This window comes from Acomys minous, assembly GCF_964271855.1.
Source record: "Acomys minous genome assembly, chromosome: 12".
NCBI classification, from domain to species: Eukaryota; Metazoa; Chordata; class Mammalia; order Rodentia; family Muridae; genus Acomys; species Acomys minous.
In genome coordinates, this window is record NC_140493.1 from 66,924,488 (window position 1) to 66,937,144 (window position 12,657).

The 12,657-nt window shown below is 38.1% G+C and overlaps 1 pseudogene across 1 annotated transcript; it reads left to right on the forward strand.

Annotated features, from left to right (window-relative positions):
* The first annotated feature begins 6,620 nt into the window (after positions 1 to 6,620).
* On the forward strand, positions 6,621 to 7,555 carry LOC311579636 (olfactory receptor 1468-like; annotated as a pseudogene). Its single transcript has one exon. The product of its transcript is annotated as an olfactory receptor 1468-like (transcript).
* The last annotated feature ends 5,102 nt before the right edge of the window (positions 7,556 to 12,657 follow it).

Genomic DNA, 12,657 nt, shown 5'->3' on the forward strand with positions numbered 1-12,657 from the left:
CCTCAGTAGAAGAATGGATAAAGAAACGGTGGTACATATACACTATGGAATACTACTCGGCTGTTTAAAACAAGGAATTCCCAAAATTTGTGGACAAATGGATTGAACTAGAAATGATCATAATGATTGAGCTAACCCAGAAGCAGAAAGACTCAAATGGTATATACTCACTTATATCTGGATACTAGCCCAAGGGGCATGTCCCATTAAAGTCTTAACTTACCAGTAAAGTGGGTCAGAGGGGAGGACATCCTGCTGGGACTCTAGATAAGAGAAGCATGGGAGAATGGGTAAATAGAAGGATCCAGAGGGTCCTGGAAGCCTACAAGAACATTATGATGGGTGGATCTGGGCCCAGGGGTCCTGCTCAAACTATGGCACCAGCCAAGGGCAATATGTGCAGTAAACTTCTAACTCCTACTCAGATCTAGCCAATGGACAGGACATTCTCCACAGTTGAGTGGAGAGTGGGGTCTGACTTTCACACAAACTCTGGTGTCCCATATTTGACCATGTCCCCTGGATGGGGAGGGCTAGTGGCACTCAGAGGAAGGGTAGCAGGCTACCAAGAAGAGACTTGAAACACTATGAGCATGTACAGGGGAAAAGAGGTCCCCCTCATACACAGTCATTGTGGAGGGGAATAATGAGAAAACAGGAGAGAGGGAAGAATGGGAGGATACAAAGGGTGGGATAACAATTGAGATATAATATGAATAAATTAATAAAATATATTGAAAAGAAAAGAAAGAAACTTAGGGGAGAATGCTGGTTTTCCATAATGTAATACTGTGTGTATAAGGTATACATTTTCAAAAACTATAAATTATCAAATAAGGACATAAATGTTTAAGGAATATATTAAACACTTTTTCTTGAAAGTAAGTTTACATTGTATCAAGATGTCATCTTGTCAAACACTTATTTTGATACTCAGTAAAAGTCTAAACACAATTTCAAAAAGAATTATTTCATACAAATTCAGTGTATGCTTATAAAATTCCTATGTAAAGACAAGTAAAATACAAAAGAACATTTTGTGTCAGAAGTGGTGACACACACCTTTAATCACAGCACCCTGTAGACAGAGGCAGGCAGATAACCCTAAGTTTGAGGCCAGCATGGTCTACAAAGCAAGTCCAGGACAGCCAGAGCTACATAGAGTAGCCTGTCTCAAAAAAAAAAACATTTTCTGTGGGTATTATTTTTTGCCTTTCATGTTGTGACGTGTGACATTTTTGTTGAAAAATTTCTTTCATAGAATATATTTGAATTGTGAATTCCTTCTAACTCACCTCAGATAATCCCCATCCATTCAACTCTAAACCTCGTTCTGTCTTTAAAAAATAAACAGGCAAGTTTTTTTTAAGAAATTGAAAACCAAAGAAGTACAAGACAAACATACAAATATGTAAAAACACAAAATGAGAAGACACAAGATGTAAGTAAAATACTAATATGGTAAAAAAAATGCCCAAAGTATTGTGAGACCAAAAAAGTCTCCAAAATATACCATTGGGTTTGCTTTGAGTTGGCCATTTACAGCTAGGCATGGGGACTACCCTTAGTGTGGTTTGTACACCCAGTGAGACTCCATGAGAGAAAACTAATTTTCCTTTATAAAATGTTGTCAATTGGAGATAACTTCTGGGTTAGGGACAAGTGATCATGTCCACTTTACTTCTCAGTGCTGGACTCCATATGGCTTTGGCTTGTGCATGCCCTGTACATGCAACAACAGTCTCTGAAAGTTCATATGTGCATTAGTCCTGTTATGCCTGAACATTGCTTCCTAGGTGTCTTCTATCAACCCCTGAGACTCACAATTCTTTCTTCTTTTACAAATTTTCCTGAGACCTGAGACGAGAAGTTAGATGAAAACATCCCATTTAGGTCTGGGTATAGAAATGCCTTTCAGTCTTTGCACATTGTCCAGTTGTGAGACTGTTTTGTTTCCATCTACTGCAGGGGAAAGCATCTCTGATGATGGCTGAGCAAGACACTGATCTATGGATATAGCAGAATGTTGTTTTGACTCACTATAGTATTATATTTCTTTAGTAAAACACTATTTGATTTCCTCAGGGTTCTATGGCCTATCTAGTCCCATGTTCTTAGTCACCAAATCAGTGTCAGGAATGAGTTCCATCTCATGAAGTCAACCTTAAAACTAATGAGTGGCTGGCCAAGGGACTCCCATGGAAACCCTCTAACAACCCAGGCTGTTGCCATGACAATAGGATGCTCTCCACATTTTGAGAGTGAGGCTCCATTCCTGAGGACAGCATCATACAATTCATTGAAAATAGAGAAGTTGAGCTGGTGCCTACATGGATCCTTTACCCCTACATTCTAATGTCTTTTGCATAAGAAGAACTCTCTGCAGGCTACCAAAAGAGAAACATAAATGTCATCCAGCCACAGAATGTTTGAACTACAATCTGTCCTGTCTGCAATATTATTAGGAAAAGGTAACACAGACTCATAGATGTACCCAACGAATATCTGATTTGATTAAGGGGCACTCCATAAGGTGGAACCCATACCCAACACTAAGAACCAGAAGCAAAATAGCCATGAGCCTTTTTGTAAAATGAAATACTACTGATCTAAAAAAGAAAAACAAAGAAATGATAAAATTGCACATGGTGAAACTCTTCTATATTCATAGAGCAGTGCCTCATTGAATCATTTTCACTGATGATGAGAAGCTCTTTCCCACAGCAGACAGGAACAGATGCAGATATCCACAACAAGACAGAACACAGAAATATTCTTTGAAACACACACCTTTAATTGGATGTCTCCATCAAATTCATCCCTTCAGAGCTCCATGGAACACTGAAAAGAGGAAGTAAAAAGAGTGTAAGAATGAGAGAGGATGGTGGGATCACAGGAGAACAAGGCCCTTTGAATCAAATGAGCAAAGCTTGTATGAACTCACAGAGAATGAGTGGCTGGTGTTTGTTTCCTTGTGTGGCCAATGACAGGCCTATGATGGTTAGACAGATGGTTATGTTTCACCTAGAGAGATAAGGAGTCATGGGTTTTTTAAAAGATATTTACTTGATGAATAATTGAACATGGTTTGAAGGAGTTATTTTCCTTAGTTATTGACATGTATAAAAAATTGACTCATACACGTGATTTTTGTTAGGGGCATGTTCATCTCTCCTAACATTTCATTATAGCAAGGTGGGTTGTATTGAGAGTGGGTAATCTGGGAATCTATGCAAAGCATTTGCTTCTCACGGTAATATGCTAATATGCTACAGCAAAATCTCATTCTAGTACAAATTATCATATTTATATTTTAAATAGGGCCCAGTATTGTATTTATGCACTTTAGGAATCATCAACTGCACTTCAAAAACTCCATAATGTGTGTTCTAGGAATTAAAGAGTCATGCCAATCCCCCAAAGGAACCAATGACTACACATCCATCCATGACTTTCCTACCATTACTACCTTCCCCTAAATAGAACCAGATAATCAGGGTTGTATCACTCATTATTGCAGGACTCTAAATTGGTCCTAGAAAGGTTCTGTCTAGTGTGTATTTATTGAGTTAGATCTGCACTCTGGAGAGTATGTTCCCTTAGGTGCAGGGATAAGTATAGTGGGAGACTTGAGCAGGTTAATACACAGATTATAAACACAGAGGTATTACTTCACTTGCCTGCAGTTAATAAGGTGATAGGGTCTCAGGCTGAGGTCTTAGAGTCCAGTGAAGACATCCTCCGTGAGTTAGAAAGATAGTGACTGACTTTTAATGTTCTTCTAACCTAAAGGTCTAGTTTTCCTGAGTTTTATTATGTTCTGCAGTGTTGAGTTTTACATGTGATAACTTCTCTATTTTATACCTCACTCTCTTTCAGGTCTTACATTCTTACTAGCCTCTATCACTTCAATACAACAACAGCTATGTAACCCATGTAGTTTTGATGAAAGATTTTTTTTTTAACTTTTGTATTTTAAACTAACCTGAAGAGATTTAAGAAATTCTGGATAGGCCTTCTCTCAGGAAAGCACTTCAATTTTTTGAAATACCTAATGATATGCAAATTAAAATGCAGTTCAGTCTATCACAGCACCTCACTTTCTTTAGGTGTGAATTTAAAATGCAATACCTTATTTTAGGGGTGATGTCAACAGTTCAATAAAATATCCTGTGATTTATCGCTTACTCTGAATTTTAGAAGCACCATCTTAGATGATCCCTACATTAACTGTAGCCAAGGAAGCTGACATTTCTTGAGTCTGGGAGATGTGAATCTGTTGTCTTCTTCATGCACCATCTACATGTGAATGTTCTTGTCTGTGAGTCCTAGTCACACTCAATACCAGAGATTTTATCTTCTTAGTTCCAAGGGAATCAAACTTCTGGCAAAGTGTGTGTGAGTTTTCAGTAGATATTTTCCTTCCTTTAATATTGGCAGAAAACTTTGAAATATAAAAATTAGTAATAAAATGGAACAAACATTTTAGATAGGAGACCACTGCAGTTGGCTTCCTGCAAGTCTTTATGTTTCATTTGTCAGAGTGAAGATATAGTGAACTTTATTGATGTCAGAATATTCCAGAAATCCAAAGCATCCATACCATATCCATGTATAAGTGTGCATATGGGAACTGATATCCAGGGCAGATCTATAACTACAGGCTGGAAACAGAAGGCACTCAGCGTCATAGCCCTCTCTTCCTTACAAAACTGCAAAGTTTTCTGTTAACACCATCAGTTCTGTATATGAAGCCAAACACATTATGCCAGGTAATCTGATTGACTCAAAGTGTACTGAGGTAAATGTTAACTAAATTGCAAAATGTGAACAAAACTAACAGTACAGCCAAGCTGAGTTGACACACAATTTGACTGGCACTTGGGGTATGTATATTGGAGAAGGAGCTCACACCGACTAGTTGTAGAAGTATAACCACTCTTATTAAAATTACCACCAGTTTGTTCTTAACATACTTCTTGATATCAGTGACATTGCACATATTGAAATATAAAGACTTTTAGGTTATCATTGGAATTAGTAACATGAGTAAGTCTCATACATTAAGCTCTATGATAGTGTCCATGTTTGCAAAATCATAACAGAAAATCAGAGCTGGGAGTAAATAATTAATGCTAGAAATTCTTATTAGGGTAGAATTAACAGTGTTAGGTATTCTAATTTCATGGAACAATTTTTAAAGACCATTGATGTTTTTTGAATGGGTGCATTTTCTAGTGCAAAAGGCAGCTAATAATACTGATGACATAGTCAGCAAGCAGAATGTCCCTGCTACACCATGGAGGCAGACATGCCTTCCATGGATGGAGTTTACAGTCTGCTGAAAGTCAGCAGCTGATTAGGCATTGAGTGCGTCAGGGTACAGACCAGACATGGTGGGGTAATGGCAACACGGCCACTTACTATAGACAGATTTGGGGGATTTATCTTAGAATGCCACATGTCTGTACATGAAGGATAAATCATAATCCAGGTGAGTTGAAGCAAAGAGAAGAAATTTTTAGGCAGAAGGACTTACAGGTGTTAGATCCAGAGCTTCGGGAGTTATACCCTAAAGTAGATTTCATCATCCAATCACTGAGACTTCACCAAACAATTCATTCAGCAAGGAAAGATGATTGGATTCTCACTTTGGATGTAAAGATCATAGAAAGTTGTTTGAGAAGAGTCCAGATGTTCAGAATCAGGGAGGTGAACTGGAAGGCAGTTTCAAGAGTCCAAGTGAAGTGATACCATTATCTAGGATGGTAATTTTTAGGACAAAGATGAAGTAACATAAAATTAAGTTCAGCATCTATAACATATTTTATGTCAGATATAGATAGTGAAAGAAATGAATGAATGAGAACAAATCTCTGAGATTACTGTGTGGATCATGGATTCCTTTAACTGATATGAGAGACCAAGAATAATGGTTAAACAGGCAGAAGGTTGGAGTTTTATTTGGAATTGGCCGTGTGTGCAATACCTGCAGCATATTCTAGGGAAAAATTACTCCATCTTAGATATCAGAGTTCTGCAGGATGAGATAGAAATCCAACTTGAAATGATTATCTAAGCCATTCAACTACATTAAGTTTTATTGGAGTAGATATATAAATAAAACAAGACAGTTTACAATGAGGCTGAGGTAACATTGAGATGCAACAACATGACAGCAGAGCCAAATCATAATCACTGAGGGGACACAACCAATCTACAAGTAATAAAAAAAAAGCCAAAACACTTTGTATCTCATATAAGAGTAGGATTTAAAGCATGGAATACAGAAACATATATAAGAACCCAGAGAAAAAAACATTTATGACTTTAGAAATTCTAGCTCTATTTGGACTATAGATGTGTGATAATTGTGAGATCAATTATTGAAAAGTTTATAAGTAACTCCCAACAGATTGTAAACTCCACTCAGAGAAGAAATGTCTGCCTCCATGCTACAGCAGGAATATCCTACTTGCTGACTGCATTTACCCAACATGTAATCAATATTATTAGCTGCCTTTTGCACCAGGAAATGCACCTGTCTTACATATATATTTATTTTTATGACATATTTAGAAATATCCTACCATTCTCTTTAGAGATATTACAGAAAGAGCATGCCTGGAGACAACCAGACTGTCTTCACCCAGTTCCTCCTCCTAGGTCTGCCCATCCCCTCCAGAGCACCAGCTCCTGTTCTATGCCCTGTTCCTGGCCATGCACCTCACCACTGTCCTGGGGAACCTCATCATCATCATCCTCATTCACCTGGACTCCCATCTCCACACACCCATGTACTTCTTTCTCAGCAACTTGTCCTTCTCTGACCTCTGTTTTTCCTCTGTCACAATGCCCAAGTGGCTGAAGAACATGCAGAGCCAAATTTCGTCCATCCCCTATGCAGGCTGCCTGGCACAAATGTACTTTTTCCTGTTTTTTGGAGACATGGAAAGCTTTCTTCTTATGGTCATGGCCTATGACCGCTATGTGGCCATCTGTTTCCCCCTTCATTACATCAGCATCATGAGCCCCAAGCTCTGTGAGTCTGGTGGTGCTGTCCTGGGTGCTGACCACATCCCAGGCAATGTTGTACACTTTGCTCTTAACTAGATTGTCTTTCTGTCAAAACAATGTTATTCCCCACTTTTTCTGTGACCTGTCTGCTCTCCTGAAGCTGGCCTGCTCTGATATTCACATTAATGAGTGGGTGGTATTGATCATAGGAAGGCTTGTTATTACTCTTCCATTTCTACTCATCATAGTGTCTTATGCATGAATTGTCTTCTCCATTCTCAAGGTCCCTTCAACTCAAGGTATCGGCAAGGTCTTCTCCACTTGTGGTTCTCACCTGTCTGTGGTGTCACTGTTCTATGGCACAATTATTGACCTCTACTTATGTCCCTCAGCTAATAACTCTACTGTCAAGGACACTGTCATGGCCATGATGTACACAGTGGTGACTCCCATGCTGAACCCCTTCCTCTACATCCTCAGGAACAGAGATATAAAAGGGGAGCTAAAAAGAATACTTCAAAAGAAAACTCACTTTTGACTATGAAAATCACCTTTCAGATGTTTTTAGATTATATTCAAATATATATTGATAATAATATTAACATTACTCAATCTTTCCCTGCTGTAGTATTCCTCTCTTAGAGGAACATTCTATATAATTCCTCAATATGTAAAATTCCTCAATATGTAACTATGGATCCTACTGTGCATCCATGCCCTTGTGATTCTAGGAAACTATTGCCTAAGAACTCTTACTCTACAGCTTTCTAAGACATCATGGAAAACAACTGCACAAGAACTCTCATGTTATATTTTTCTAAATGACATCTCTCTTCCATATATCATTAAATTGAGTCATAGGATCTTATCATTGTGTCAGTAATATGAGTTGTCTGTGGCATCACTTTTAAATATGCTTCATAAACTAATTTCAATATCCAGCAGTATTCAGACACCTCACCCACCCAGACATGTTAATATCTCTCACATATTTCATCCTATAGAAAATTGCACACAATTTTGTATCTAACTGTTCTCTATGTCCTAATTTGTTTTTCCGTCTACTTAATCTTTTCTAAGATGCCCTTGCCTTAAGTCATTTTCTGTAACACTGTCACCTCACCTTTGTATTTAATATTTTCCTGGGAATAACCTTATGCCCAAGGGCTATAATTGTTTCTCCAGTAATGAGGCAAGGAGTTGGATTATGATAGTTCAGTTTGTAAGGATGCTACTCTTATGTTTATTTGGAATAATTTGGGTATTTTTTGTCCTTGTATTTTTGTGATTTGGAATTTAAAACTTTATAGATATATTTATTTTATTCTTTATAATAAAAGGAAGTAGAGAAAGAAATGAAAAAAGGTAGCTCAACAACCCCCCATCTCACACAGTGTAAATGTTTGCACCTATGCATGAGGAGGGACTATGTGATTCTTAAATTTCCTTTCCTGTCTCCTACTTCAGAAGAAAAGATAAACTAGACTTTGTAAACTCTTAGCATTGCTATGGCATGGAGAAGACTTCTAGCTATAGTGGATTCCTGTTTCCTACTGCATCTTCTTATACAAACAAAACCTACCCCTTTTATGACCTTATATCCACTGCTAGACTCTGTATGTCCATGGCAATCCATGTTTTCCCCCAGAGCTCCCTGCAGCTCTTCTCATCTGCCCAGAAGACAGCTCTAGTTGGTGTCCTGTAGCTGTTAAATCTCAATGTGAAGAACCTTGACCTCCTCGTGTGCTTCCCAAGTCTGACCTTGGACATTTATTACATGCCTTGGTTTATGATGTCACTTCCTACCCAGTTACCTGAGCTACCAAATCTGTTCACAAAAATTCCTTATGAAGGTTTGACTTGGACATATTTTCTTATCACAACAGCAGAAAAATAACAAATATATCAGTTGTTGCTATGAAAAACTAGATCATGTTTTTAGTTTGTTTTTGTTTGAGTCATATGAAAATGATCTTAGACTAGAAAAAAATGGTTGAATGCTGAAAAATTAAGCTCAAAAGGACAATCTAGTACAAACCTAGAAGACATTCATGTTGAGAACAATGCACATTATGGGGAAACAGGTCACAAAGTTTCAAGAGAAAACAATATTAACAATTTGTCTAGGGGCCATTTGTGGGATATCATAGCAGAGAAGCTACCTGACTTTGGCACTATCCTGAAAACTAGGCTGGGGAAAATTTTTTAATTGATGGACTAGTTTCTTTCATGGAGAATATTTCATGATTGCATAATGTTGTGCCTGGAGAAAGGATATTATAGATAACACTTATGTAGGTCTACATGAAAAAGCGACTTGGGCAAAAACATATACAAAATGCCCAATATTGAGAGAAAAAGAGCCAAAGGAAGCTTACTATTTACAGCCAAAACATGTACTGGCAAAAAAATGCATTATTTAAATGATTACTATTTTAAATTACTTAACTTCATTACTCACTTTACATCCTATTTGTAGCCCTCTCTTTCTTCTGTTCCCAGTCCCACATTCCATCCCTTTTCCCCACACCTCCCTACCCTACCCTTCAGAATTTGGAGCCTACCTTTACCTACTCATCCCAGCTCATCAAGTTGCATCAAGACTGAGCATATCCTAATGAGATATTATTTCAGCTAAGGAAAGGCCTTCTATGAATTGGAAAAAGGGAAAGAATGACCCCATGGCAAGACACATCACAGCTAAGCTTCCAACTTGTAAAAGATAGCATAATGGTGATTCCAAAAGGCCAGGCTTCACCCCAAGATGAGAACTGAAGTTGGCTATTCAATCTTCATGGGGCTGTCATTGATGCATGAAAGATTTGATTGTGAGGGACTCATTCCTCCATTGTTTCAGTGAGCTAGCCAGGCCAGGCAGCAATGAATTAAGGCTCTGAGAGGACAAGAGATTAAATGAGTCCACTGAGTGGAGTGTGAAACTGAATCATGAATTTTAGCAGAGATCCTCATGTGTTTATGAAGCCAGAACTATGAGACATTGCCCAACAAAAACTCTATATAAAGAGTAGAACCAAAGAGAACTGTATGCTGCAGGCATAAAACCTGGAGAGGCAGAACCATATAAACCCTTTGAAACTAAAGTCTCAAACACCAGACATGAAGATACAGAATTCGGATTTTGCCCTTCTGTGTTTGGGTCTTGTATATCCATCATTTCTGTATTATGCCTCCGTTCCTCTCCTATGAAATTCTAATGTACTTTCTATTCCATTACATATTGGAGTTATTTTCTTTTATGTTTTTATTTTCCATTTTACTGAAAAATGGATTATACTTACAAGATTTGTTTGAGTCTCAGAAATGGCTTTTCACTTTTAAGCAGTGTTGAGACTGTGAAAGGCTATGGGAACTTCTTACAATAAAATGTATCTGTTCAGCCTAGGAAGCCAATAACTGACACAAAGAGACTGAAATATAATTCAAAGCTGCAAACACTATACCAGGAAGAACTAAGACAAACTACTCTAATCCTTATAACCTACATATATCACAAGCACTTGCCAATCTGATCCTTGGCAACTTCTCTCCTGCAACTCTCCATCAACTGTCCACCATCAACTATCCCTGTCCAGTGTCAACTCTCAGCTCCTCCCTCTCTCCAGGAAGTCTCCACCTCCACATCCTATCCTTCTGCCAGCTGATTGGCTAAACAGCGCTTTATTACATCCACTCAAGACATTCCTCCATAGGAACTATTAAAGCTGGACTAACTACATTGTGCATTATGATATGACCATGAGTTTGTGGTGTCTGAGGAATGAAAGCTGCTGCTTTGCTGGGAATCATGGTATTGGTCTAGCCTATCTGCCTTTAGGGTCGTGCATCATATGGTTTTTTTTCAGGTTAAAGTCTTTGGCTCCTGGGGCAATGTGTGCCTCTCCATTCCTTTTAAACCAAGGCACTGACTCAGGAAACTAAACACTCAGGCTCCCTGTGTTTCTCTGCATTGCTTAAAAGTCAGAAAATATATAGAACTTGGCTAAAGAATTAGTATTAGACATTATTCTTGAATAGTCTGCCTATCTTGCAATCATATTGATTGATTGTGGATTGATTCATGGATTCATTGATTTGATTTGATTTTTCTAGGGGTTGCTGAAAATTCTCATAGTAACCACCCTGGCTGTAGTCAGAGAACAGCTGAGAAAGAGGCATATAGAAAATTCTAACAGTCTCTGGAATCCTCCCATTACTGTGATTCAGTAAAGGTCAGGAAAATTGCATCTGTTGCAGGAGCTGATTTGAGTAAATGCCACCATGGAAGTAGTGGGACCTTTACCACTAAGCCTTCCAACACGTATTGCTATTCCTAAGAACTGACCTGTTATATGGCTAGATTTAAAAGACTGTTTATGTATTATACATTTGCATCTTTATATAAAAGATTTGCTTTCAGTGTCCCTTTTCTTAACTTACCTAAACCAAACAAAAGACATCATTGGAAGGTTTTGCCTAAAGGAATGGCAAATAGCCCAACTTTGCATCAAAATTTGTTGCTACTGCTTCAAAGAGGGCTAACGAGTTGTTTCCTCTTGCAGCTATTATACAGTACATGGAGGATATTCTGCTTTTGGCTAAAAATAATAAAGTACTGGAAGATCTGTTTGCAGAAGTAAAACTTGGATTAACTTATTATGGATTGGTTGTAGCTCCTGAGACAGTTCAGAATACTACTTCCCTTACTTGATTGCTCCTGATCCACTCCCTAAGCCCTCCTCAACTAACTTCCCTCCCTCCTTTCACCCTCAAGTCTATTCTAATTCCCCTTCTCAGTTAGATTCAAGCATCCCCTTGGGGCACTCCTTGTTACTTAGCTTCTTTCAGTCTGTGTATTACAGCATTGTTATCCTTCACTTATGCCTAATATCCACTTATAAGTGAGTGCATACCTTATTTGTCTTTCTGGAACTGGGTTACCTCACTCAGGACAATTTTTTCTAGTTCTACCCATTTCCCTGAAATTTTCATAGTGCCATTATTTTAATAGCTGAGTCATATTCCATTGTGTAGATGTACCACATTTTCTCTATCCATTCTTTTGCTGACAAATATCTAGGTTGTTTCCAGTTTCTGGCTGTTATGAATAAAACTTCTATGAACAGAACTGGCTCAGTATGATGGAGCAGCCTTTGAGTATATGCCCAGGAGGAGTATAGCCTGTTCTTGAGGTAGAACTACTCTCAATATTCTGAGAAACCACAACATTTATTTCCAACGTAGTTTTACAAATTTGCACTCCCACCAGCAATGGAGGAGTGCTCCTCTTGCTCCACATCCTTGACAGCATGTGCTGTTGCTTGAGTTTGATCTTAGCCATTCTGACTGGTGTAACATGGAATCACAGAGTCATTTTGATTTACATTTCCCTGATGACTAAGAATCTTGAACATTTATTTACGTGCTTCTTGGTCATTATGTTTTCCTCTGTTGAGAATTCTGTTTAGACCTCTACCACATTTTTACAACTGCATAGTTTGGCTTAATTGGGTAGTTATTGTTTCTTAAGTTCTTTATATATTTTGAATATCATCCCTCTGTCAGATGTAAGGTTGGTGAAGAACTTTTCTTATTCTTTAGGCTGCCACTTTGTCCTTTTGTCACTGTTCTTTGCCTTACTGA